We start from the raw sequence: 10,000 nt of genomic DNA on the forward strand, positions 1-10,000 counted from the left end.
CCTTACCCTAACCCTAACCCTAACCCTACCCCTTACCCCAACCCTAACCCTAACCCTTACCCCAACCCCAACCCCAACCCTTACCCTAACCCTAACCCTAACCCTAACCCTTACCCCAACCCCAACCCTTACCCTAACCCTAACCCCGGGGTAGACCTGGTGTCCGAGGGCCCCGGGGTAGACCGGGTGTCGCGGGCCCCGGGGTAGACCTGGTTTCCCTAACCCTAACCCTAACCCTAACCCTAACCCCAACCCCAACCCCAACCCCAACCCTAACCCCTACCCCAACCCCAACCCCAACCCTTACCCTAACCCTAACCCTTACCCCAACCCTTACCCTAACCCTAACCCTAACCCCCGGGTAGACCTGGTGACCGAGGGCCCCGGGGTAGACCCGGTGTCGCGGGCCCCGGGGTAGACCTGGTTTCCCTAACCCTAACCCCAACCCCAACCCCAACCCTAACCCTAACCCTAACCCCAACCCCAACCCCAACCCACACCCTAACCCTAACCCTAACCCCGAGGTAGACCTGGTGTCCCAGGGCCCGGGGTAGACCTGGTGTCAGAGGGCCCCGGGGTAGACCTGGTGTCCCAGGGCCCGGGGTAGACCTGGTGTCCCGTTCCCCGGGGTAGACCTGGTGTCCGAGGGCCCTGGGTAGACCTGGTGTCCCAGGGCCCGGGGTAGACCTGGTGTCCCGGGGCCCGGGGTAGACCTGGTGTCCCGGGGCCCGGGGTAGACCTGGTGTCCGAGGGCCCTGGGTAGAGCTGGTGTCGCGGGCCCCGGGGTAGACCTGGTTGTCCTAGAGCACTGGGTAGACCAGGTGTCGCGGGCCCCGGGGTAGACCTGGTGTCCCGTTCCCCGGGGTAGACCTGGTGTCAGAGGGCCCCGGGGTAGACCTGGTGTCCCAGGGCCCGGGGTAGACCTGGTGTCCCGGGGCCCGGGGTAGACCTGGTGTCCCGTTCCCCGGGGTAGACCTGGTGTCGCGGGCCCCGGGGTAGACCTGTTGTCCTAGAGCACTGGGTAGACCAGGTGTCGCGGGCCCCGGGGTAGACCTGGTGTCCCGTTCCCCGGGGTAGACCTGGTGTCCGAGGGCCCTGGGTAGACCTGGTGTCCCGTTCCCCGGGGTAGACCTGGTGTCCCGGGCCCCGGGGTAGACCTGGTGTCCCAGGGCCCGGGGTAGACCTGGTGTCCCGTTCCCCGGGGTAGACCTGGTGTCCCGTTCCCCGGGGTAGACCTGGTGTCCGAGGGCCCTGGGTAGACCTGGTGTCCCGTTCCCCGGGGTAGACCTGGTGTCCCGGGCCCCGGGGTAGACCTGGTGTCCCGTTCCCCGGGGTAGACCTGGTGTCAGAGGGCCCCGGGGTAGACCTGGTTTCCCAGGGCCCGGGGTAGACCTGGTGTCCCGTTCCCCGGGGTAGACCTGGTGTCCCGAGGGCCCTGGGTAGACCTGGTGTCCCGTTCCCCGGGGTAGACCTGGTGTCCCGTTCCCCGGGGTAGACCTGGTGTCAGAGGGCCCCGGGGTAGACCTGTTGTCCCAGGGCCCGGGGTAGACCTGGTGTCCCGGGCGCCAGGGTAGACCTGGTGTCCGAGGGCCCTGGGTAGACCTGGTGTCCGAGGGCCCTGGGTAGACCTGGTGTCCCAGGGCCCGGGGTAGACCTGGTGTCCCGGGGCCCGGGGTAGACCTGGTGTCCCAGGGCCCGGGGTAGACCTGGTGTCCCGTTCCCCGGGGTAGACCTGGTGTCCTGGGACCATGGGTAGACCTGGTGTCCCGTTCCCCGGGGTAGACCTGGTGTCCCGGGGCCCGGGGTAGACCTGGTGTCCCGGGGCCCGGGGTAGACCTGGTGTCCCGGGCCCCGGGGTAGACCTGGTGTCCCGTTCCCCGGGGTAGACCTGGTGTCCCAGGGCCCGGGGTAGACCTGGTGTCCCGGGGCCCGGGGTAGACCTGGTGTCCCGTTCCCCGGGGTAGACCTGGTGTCGCGGGCCCCGGGGTAGACCTGTTGTCCTAGAGCACTGGGTAGACCAGGTGTCGCGGGCCCCGGGGTAGACCTGGTGTCCCGTTCCCCGAGGTAGACCTGGTGTCGCGGGCCCCTGGGTAGACCTGGTGTCCGGGGACCATGGGTAGACCTGGTGTCCCGGGCCCCGGGGTAGACCTGGTGTCCCGTTCCCCGGGGTAGACCTGGTGTCAGAGGGCCCCGGGGTAGACCTGTTGTCCCAGGGCCCGGGGTAGACCTGGTGTCCCGGGCGCCAGGGTAGACCTGGTGTCCGAGGGCCCTGGGTAGACCTGGTGTCCGAGGGCCCTGGGTAGACCTGGTGTCCCAGGGCCCGGGGTAGACCTGGTGTCCCGGGGCCCGGGGTAGACCTGGTGTCCCAGGGCCCGGGGTAGACCTGGTGTCCCGTTCCCCGGGGTAGACCTGGTGTCCTGGGACCATGGGTAGACCTGGTGTCCCGTTCCCCGGGGTAGACCTGGTGTCCCGTTCCCCGGGGTAGACCTGGTGTCCCGGGCCCCGGGGTAGACCTGGTGTCCCGTTCCCCGGGGTAGACCTGGTGTCAGAGGGCCCCGGGGTAGACCTGTTGTCCCAGGGCCCGGGGTAGACCTGGTGTCCCGTTCCCCGGGGTAGACCTGGTGTCCGAGGGCCCTGGGTAGACCTGGTGTCCCGTTCCCCGGGGTAGACCTGGTGTCCCGGGCCCCGGGGTAGACCTGGTGTCCCAGGGCCCGGGGTAGTCCTGGTGTCCCGTTCCCCGGGGTAGACCTGGTGTCCTGGGACCATGGGTAGACCTGGTGTCCCGTTCCCCGGGGTAGACCTGGTGTCCCGTTCCCCGGGGTAGACCTGGTGTCCCGGGCCCCGGGGTAGACCTGGTGTCCCGTTCCCCGGGGTAGACCTGGTGTCAGAGGGCCCCGGGGTAGACCTGTTGTCCCAGGGCCCGGGGTAGACCTGGTGTCCCGTTCCCCGGGGTAGACCTGGTGTCCGAGGGCCCTGGGTAGACCTGGTGTCCCGTTCCCCGGGGTAGACCTGGTGTCCCGGGCCCCGGGGTAGACCTGGTGTCCCGTTCCCCGGGGTAGACCTGGTGTCAGAGGGCCCCGGGGTAGACCTGGTGTCCCAGGGCCCGGGGTAGACCTGGTGTCCCGTTCCCCGGGGTAGACCTGGTGTCCCGAGGGCCCTGGGTAGACCTGGTGTCCCGTTCCCCGGGGTAGACCTGGTGTCCCGTTCCCCGGGGTAGACCTGGTGTCAGAGGGCCCCGGGGTAGACCTGTTGTCCCAGGGCCCGGGGTAGACCTGGTGTCCCGGGCGCCAGGGTAGACCTGGTGTCCGAGGGCCCTGGGTAGACCTGGTGTCCGAGGGCCCTGGGTAGACCTGGTGTCCCGGGGCCCGGGGTAGACCTGGTGTCCCAGGGCCCGGGGTAGACCTGGTGTCCCGTTCCCCGGGGTAGACCTGGTGTCCTGGGACCATGGGTAGACCTGGTGTCCCGTTCCCCGGGGTAGACCGGGTGTCCCGGGGCCCGGGGTAGACCTGGTGTCCCGGGCCCCGGGGTAGACCTGGTGTCCCGTTCCCCGGGGTAGACCTGGTGTCAGAGGGCCCCGGGGTAGACCTGTTGTCCCAGGGCCCGGGGTAGACCTGGTGTCCCGTTCCCCGGGGTAGACCTGGTGTCCGAGGGCCCTGGGTAGACCTGGTGTCCCGTTCCCCGGGGTAGACCTGGTGTCCCGGGCCCCGGGGTAGACCTGGTGTCCCGTTCCCCGGGGTAGACCTGGTGTCAGAGGGCCCCGGGGTAGACCTGTTGTCCCAGGGCCCGGGGTAGACCTGGTGTCCCGTTCCCCGGGGTAGACCTGGTGTCCGAGGGCCCTGGGTAGACCTGGTGTCCCAGGGCCCGGGGTAGACCTGGTGTCCCGTTCCCCGGGGTAGACCTGGTGTCCCAGGGCCCTGGGTAGACCTGGTGTCGCGGGCCCCGGGGTAGACCTGTTGTCCTAGAGCACTGGGTAGACCAGGTGTCCCGGGCCCCGGGGTAGACCTGGTGTCCCAGGGCCCGGGGTAGACCTGGTGTCCCGTTCCCCGGGGTAGACCTGGTGTCCTGGGACCATGGGTAGACCTGGTGTCGCGGGCCCCGGGGTAGACCTGGTGTCCCAGGACCATGGGTAGACCTGGTGTCCCAGGGCCCGGGGTAGACCTGGTGTCCCGTTCCCCGGGGTAGACCTGGTGTCCTGGGACCATGGGTAGACCTGGTGTCCCGGGCCCCGGGGTAGGCCCTGGGACACCAGGTCTACCCCGGAGCCCGGGACACCAGGTCTACCCCGGTCCCTGGGACACCAGGTCTACCCGGCGCTCGAGGACACCAGGTCTACCCCGGAGCCCGGGACACCAGGTCTACCCCGGCCCCCGGGACACCAGGTCTACCCCCGAGCCCGGGACACCAGGTCTACCCCGGCCCCTGGGACACCAGGTCTACCCCGGCCCCCGGGACACCAGGTCTACCCCGGCCCCTGGGACACCAGGTCTACCCCGGCGCCTGGGACACCAGGTCTACCCCGGAGCCCGGGACACCAGGTCTACCCCGGCGCCCGGGACACCAGGTCTACCCAGGGCTCTAGGACAACAGGTCTACCTCGGCGCCCGGGATACCAGGTCTACCCAGGGCTCTAGGACAACAGGTCTACCCCGCTTCTGGCCCCTGGGACACCAGGTCTACCCCGTCTTGTGCCGAAGACACCAGGTCTACCCCGGAGCCCGGGACACCAGGTCTACCCCGGCGCCCGGGACACCAGGTCTACCCCGGAGCCCGGGACACCAGGTCTACCCCGGCCCCCGGGACACCAGGTCTACCCCGGAGCCCGGGACACCAGGTCTACCCCGGCCCCCGGGACACCAGGTCTACCCCGGAGCCCGGGACACCAGGTCTACCCCGGCCCCTGGGACACCAGGTCTACCCCGGCCATCGGGACACCAGGTCTACCCCGGCGCCCGGGACACCAGGTCTACCCCGGAGCCCGGGACACCAGGTCTACCCCGGCGCCTGGGACACCAGGTCTACCCCGGAGCCCCGGACACCAGGTCTACCCCGGCCCCCGGGACACCAGGTCTACCCCGGGCTCTAGGACAACAGGTCTACCCCGCTTCTGGCCGGAGACACCAGGTCTACCCCGTCTCGGGCCGGGGACACCAGGTCTACCCCGTCTCTGGCCGCGGACAGCCGGTCTACCCCGTCTCGGTCCGGGGACACCAGGTCTGCTGGCTCTCGGGCCGGGGACACCAGGTCTTCTCCGGATCTGGCGGGACACCAGGTCTACCCCGGTCCCTGGGACACCAGGTCTACCCCGGCGCCCGGGACACCAGGTCTACCCCGGCGCCCGGGACACCAGGTCTACCCCGGAGCCCGGGACACCAGGTCTACCCCGGCGCCCGGGACACCAGGTCTACCCCGGCCCCCGGGACACCAGGTCTACCCCGGAGCCCGGGACACCAGGTCTACCCCCGGCCCCTGGGACACCAGGTCTACCCCGGCCATCGGGACACCAGGTCTACCCCGGCGCCCGGGACACCAGGTCTACCCCGGAGCCCCGGACACCAGGTCTACCCCGGCCCCCGGGACACCAGGTCTACCCCGGGCTCTAGGACAACAGGTCTACCCCGCTTCTGGCCGGAGACACCAGGTCTACCCCGTCTTGTGCCGCAGACACCAGGTCTACCCCGTCTCGGGCCGGGGAAACCAGGTCTACCCCGTCTCTGGCCGCGGACAGCCGGTCTACCCCGTCTCGGTCCGGGGACACCAGGTCTGCTGGCTCTCGGGCCGGGGACACCAGGTCTTCTCCGGATCTGGCGGGACACCAGGTCTACCCCGGTCCCTGGGACACCAGGTCTACCCCAGCGCCCGGGACACCAGGTCTACCCCGGAGCCCGGGACACCAGGTCTACCCCGGCGCCCGGGACACCAGGTCTACCCCGGAGCCCGGGACACCAGGTCTACCCCGGCGCCCGGGACACCAGGTCTACCCCGGAGCCCCGGACACCAGGTCTACCCCGGCCCCCGGGACACCAGGTCTACCCCGGAGACCCGGACACCAGGTCTACCCCGGCCCCCGGGACACCAGGTCTACCCCGGCGCCCGGGACACCAGGTCTACCCCGGAGCCCGGGACACCAGGTCTACCCCGGCGCCCGGGACACCAGGTCTACCCCGGAGCCCCGGACACCAGGTCTACCCCGGCCCCCGGGACACCAGGTCTACCCCGGAGCCCGGGACACCAGGTCTACCCCGGAGCCCCGGACACCAGGTCTACCCCGGCCCCCGGGACACCAGGTCTACCCCGGCGCCCGGGACACCAGGTCTACCCCGGAGCCCGGGACACCAGGTCTACCCCGGCGCCCGGGACACCAGGTCTACCCCGGAGCCCGGGACACCAGGTCTACCCCGGCGCCCGGGACACCAGGTCTACCCCGGAGCCCCGGACACCAGGTCTACCCCGGCCCCCGGGACACCAGGTCTACCCCGGAGACCCGGACACCAGGTCTACCCCGGCCCCCGGGACACCAGGTCTACCCCGGCGCCCGGGACACCAGGTCTACCCCGGAGCCCGGGACACCAGGTCTACCCCGGCGCCCGGGACACCAGGTCTACCCCGGAGCCCCGGACACCAGGTCTACCCCGGCCCCCGGAACACCAGGTCTACCCCGGGCTCTAGGACAACAGGTCTACCCCGCTTCTGGCCGGAGACACCAGGTCTACCCCGTCTTGTGCCGCAGACACCAGGTCTACCCCGTCTCGGGCCGGGGACACCAGGTCTACCCCGTCTCTGGCCGCGGACAGCCGGTCTACCCCGTCTCGGTCCGGGGACACCAGGTCTGCTGGCTCTCGGGCCGGGGACACCAGGTCTTCTCCGGATCTGGCGGGACACCAGGTCTACCCCGGTCCCTGGGACACCAGGTCTACCCCGGCGCCCGGGACACCAGGTCTACCCCGGAGCCCGGGACACCAGGTCTACCCCGGCGCCCGGGACACCAGGTCTACCCCGGAGCCCGGGACACCAGGTCTACCCCGGCGCCCGGGACACCAGGTCTACCCCGGAGCCCCGGACACCAGGTCTACCCCGGCCCCCGGGACACCAGGTCTACCCCGGAGACCCGGACACCAGGTCTACCCCGGCCCCCGGGACACCAGGTCTACCCCGGCGCCCGGGACACCAGGTCTACCCCGGAGCCCGGGACACCAGGTCTACCCCGGCGCCCGGGACACCAGGTCTACCCCGGAGCCCCGGACACCAGGTCTACCCCGGCCCCCGGGACACCAGGTCTACCCCGGAGCCCGGGACACCAGGTCTACCCCGGCCCCTGGGACACCAGGTCTACCTCGCGCCGGCGGGACTTAGTCAAATAGCGGCGGGTGCCGGGTAGACCTGTTGTCTCGGCCGGCTGCGGAAGTTCACCAAGGGGTCGCTGTTGTCGGCTGCCTCCGGCTGCCTCATCGTAGGCTGCGGCCTGAGGCGGCGCCCCTTCCCGGTCGATCTCCATCGGTCCTCTTGGAGGCCTCGGCGGCTTGGGACTTATCTGCCCGTATTATGGGAGCGAGGTGACGGGCCGCATCCCCGTAGGTTGGCTGAGGCTGTGCCTACGTTTAAGGCGGAGAGGAGCAGCCGCACTCAGGTGGCCGGCAAAGGGAAAAAGCCAGTGTTCCGCCTAGCCGGGGCGAGTCTCCTTGTGGCTCGGCTCCGGCTCCCGTCCCTCCCGGGGAAGTTGGCACAGTGAGAGTGAGGCCGAGAGAGAAGGGCTGAGAAAAGACGGACCGGATCCCCCCGAGAGACCGAGAGAGAAGGGCTGCGAGCGGAGGGGCCGGTTCCCCCGGGAGGCCGAGAGAGAGAGAGAGAGAAGGGGCCGGATTCCCCCCGGGATGCCGAGAGAGAAGGGCTGCCGAGCGGAGGGGCCGGATTCCCCCCGGGATGCCGAGAGAGAAGGGCTGCCGAGCGGAGGGGCCCGGTTTCCCCCGGGATGCCGAGAGAGAAGGGCTGCCCGCGGGGAGGGGCCGGTTTCCCCCGGGATGCCGAGAGAGAAGGGCTGCCGAGCGGAGGGGCCGGATCTCCCCCCGGGATGCCGAGAGAGAAGGGCTGCCGAGCGGAGGGGCCGGATCTCCCCCCGGGATGCCGAGAGAGAAGGGCTGCCGAGCGGAGGGGCCGGATCTCCCCCCGGGATGCCGAGAGAGAAGGGCTGCCGAGCGGAGGGGCCGGTTTCCCCCCGGGATGCCGAGAGAGAAGGGCTGCCGAGCGGAGGGGCCGGATCTCCCCCCGGGATGCCGAGAGAGAAGGGCTGCCGAGTGGAGGGGCCGGATCTCCCCCCGGGATGCCGAGAGAGAAGGGCTGTGAAAGGCGATTCGAGAGAGCCGCTTGGCGGGCGAGGCGGCGGCGCCTCGTCCCTTTTGTGCCTGGCCTTAAGCCGGGGCCCACTCGGCGGGCACTGTTTTGGGCCGTCCGCCCGCCCGGTGAAGCTGCGGAGCCGGGGTCGGGGCGCCCCGTCCCCGGGCCGCCTCGTTGAAGCCGTCCCCCTTCCTCGGCCTTAAGCCGGGGACCCGCGTTGGCGGGCGGAGTTTTTCAGAGTTGACGGACCCGGCACCCGACAGAGAGAGAGAGAGAGAGAGAGAGTCCGAGAGCCCCCCGGACCTTTCCCGGGCGAGGCGGCGGCGCCTCGTCCACCTCGGTCGCGGGCGCATCGACCGAGCCCCTTGGGCCGGGCGGGCTGGGTTGCCACGCGGGTCCGCGTTTTTTCTTTTTTTTCCGCGGTTTAGGCGCGCCGGTGCGCGGGCAGAGAGTGGGGGCGCCCGCCCGGCCTCCGCGGATTTTTCTCTGGCGGCCTTAAGCCGCGGCACCGAGGAGCCGTTGCGACGAAGGCGCGCGCGGGCCACGTCGGCGAGAGAGAAGGGAGCGAGCGGGATGTCTGGGGCTCCGTGGGGGAGTGAGACTCGTAACTCGCCCCCGCGGGTGCCTCCGGCGTCCCGGGCCCGCGGCCCCCGTGGCTAGCACGGGTCGCTGCGAACGCCGCCTCCATGTGCCTTTTTGTCGTGCCGTTCCTCCGGCTATTTTTTTCCGGAAAGGGAAAGCCGGCCGCCGGCGGCGCGCGGTCCGGTGGCACGTATTTCTGGCACGCTCGGCCGGGTTCCCCGGGCCGGAAGGGGAAGCCGAGTCCCCCCGGCCTGGCGGGCCAGCCCAGTCCCAGTCCTGCCGTTGCCTAGCCGAGAAGGGAATCCGTTGGCGCCCGCGGGCGGGCGGGCGGGTGGCGGCACCCCCCGCGCTCCTCCTCTGCCGCGAGCGCTCCGCAGGCGGGGCTGGGCGGCCGTCGCCCCGTTGTCCCAGGACCGTGGCCGTGGGGGGGCCGTCGTCGTCGCCGTCGTCGGCGCGGCTCCTTCCTCGGCCGCACTCGATCGATGAGGCTTTTCGGGTGGCGTCGGAGAGGGCCCCCGGCCGGCCGGCTCTCCTTCCGGGGCTTCTCTGTCGCGGGGAAGTCACGGCGGGGGTGTCCGCTGCTCGGGCAGGGCGGTCTCCTTTTCCAGTTCGCTTCCCGTCGCAGGCGAGGTGTCGCCCCTCCCGCTGCCGGGGAGGGCGGCTTTACCGACCCCAGCTGTGTGACGGCCGCGTGGCCCCGCTAGCCTACAGGTGTCCTTCGAAAACCACGCGAGGTGCCGGTGCCGGCCCCGGTCCGGGTTAGCGCCCCGTGGGTGCCGGCCGCGAGCAGCGCCGGGCGGCGGTGCGGTTGGAGCTGAGCCGCGGGTCATGGATGGCGAGAGAGAAGAGAGGGCGAAAACGACCCGAGAACCGATGGGGCGCGGACGGGGGAGCAGAGCCCGATCCGCGCGCTCCTTTGCCGTTCCGCCGCCTGCTGCAGAGCGAGCCGCCCCGGCCGAAAAGGGGGCCTCGGTGTCCGGGCCGCGCCCGCCTCGTCGGGTCGCTGTCTCCTCTAGCACGTCCGGTGCTTTCCGCGCGGCCCGGTGGGGGGACGCGTCGGACGGGGTTCGCTCCCCGCGAGCGGGCCCCG

This window comes from Zonotrichia albicollis, unplaced genomic scaffold (assembly GCF_047830755.1).
Source record: "Zonotrichia albicollis isolate bZonAlb1 unplaced genomic scaffold, bZonAlb1.hap1 Scaffold_142, whole genome shotgun sequence".
Lineage (NCBI taxonomy): Eukaryota > Metazoa > Chordata > Aves > Passeriformes > Passerellidae > Zonotrichia > Zonotrichia albicollis.